The sequence below is a fragment of the Limulus polyphemus genome, unplaced genomic scaffold (assembly GCF_000517525.1).
Source record: "Limulus polyphemus unplaced genomic scaffold, Limulus_polyphemus-2.1.2 Scaffold5577, whole genome shotgun sequence".
NCBI classification, from domain to species: Eukaryota; Metazoa; Arthropoda; class Merostomata; order Xiphosura; family Limulidae; genus Limulus; species Limulus polyphemus.
Genome location: NW_013671187.1, coordinates 40308 through 41837, shown reverse-complemented (window position 1 = coordinate 41837; position 1530 = coordinate 40308).

The following is a 1530-nucleotide window of genomic DNA, read 5'->3' as shown; positions in this document are numbered from 1 at the left end:
GTACTGCCTCATTATAATGCCATTGGTTATAATGCTGTGGTGCCTTGGCTTCCAAAAATTTAGTATCATCTGCTACTTAGCTCATTCCCACATGGTTTCAGAGGCTAAAGTCATTACACTCTGTCACAAAATTCAGGAATAAAAGCAGGAAGTTCTTAATACAAAGCCCAGAGATGTGACTATAATGTTCAGATGTGAACCTGATATTGGGAATTAAGATAAGAAAGGAATTTGGAATTGTGACTTGATTGCTGAAATAGCAAGAAATTGTCAGTGATATAGCATTTGTAAAGGACAGTGTTAAAGTCACATGGGCACTTTTCCAGCTACTTACATTCATGGTAGCACAGAAAACTATTGTCTATCGTCAGATCCCTATGTTAAAGAGGAAATGGTTTAACTTTATGGAGAGAGCAAGAAGCTCCAAGAATTGTTTAAGGATGAATCCAAGATACTGTTCAATGTGAGAAAGAAATTGTGGCAGGTTTAGAATAGCGTTAAGCCAGCTAACTTTTGACATGATTTTAATGATCCAATGAAAATACAGATTGCTTTTAAGATGACTGATTTAGCCAATCATATTCTTTCTCCTGTAAACCACCTGTCTCTATTATATAAATATAAGATAATCAGCTCATTAAACATTCTTAGAATTAACATCAAAAAGAGATAACACATATTTAAAAAAATTCAAAATGTTCACACTTACCGGCATGTCACCATTATTGATAAAGAGGAAAACCTATTCAATCTCTGAGAAACTTTCAATACTTGATTAAATAAAAAAAAGAAGTCAGAATTCAGTATCAAAAGAATGTAAAGAAACAGTTATCTTATAAAATTGATTAATTTAGTAGTCTGTTGAATCCATACTTGTTCAGCATGAGTGCTTTCTTGACTAGTTGTTTATAACACTCCCCCATCTATATCACTCTCTGGTGTACATGGCTCCTAATGGCAGCATTATAATGAGGCAGTACTGTACTCACAACCAACCACTTTATCATTCAACCTATACACCAAGTAAGTAAACACAAACATAGAAAAAACAGCCACTCCTAAAAACAGGATCAGTATTCAAAAGCCAATCATTTTATCATTAAACCTAAACAATGGATAAACAGTCAAAACACAGGAAAACATTCAGTCCTGTGGACACAAGAAGTAGTCAAAAGTCAAGACATATTATTCAACCTTAACAATGGGTAAGTGGTCAACAACATAAGTAGTAAAAATATCTAGTCCTAAAGACAGGATCAGTAGTAAAAACATCTAGTCCTAAAGATGGGATCAGTAGTAAAAACATCTAGTCCTAAAGACGGGATCAGTAGTAAAAACATCTAGTCCTAAAGACAAGATCCGTAGTAAAAACATCGAGTCCAAAAGACAAGATCTGTATTAAAAACATCAAGTCCCAAAGACGGGATCAGTAGTAAAAACATCTAGTCCTAAAGATGGGATCAGTAGTAAAAACATCTAGTCCTAAAGATGGGATCAGTAGTAAAAACATCTAGTCCTAAAGATGGGATC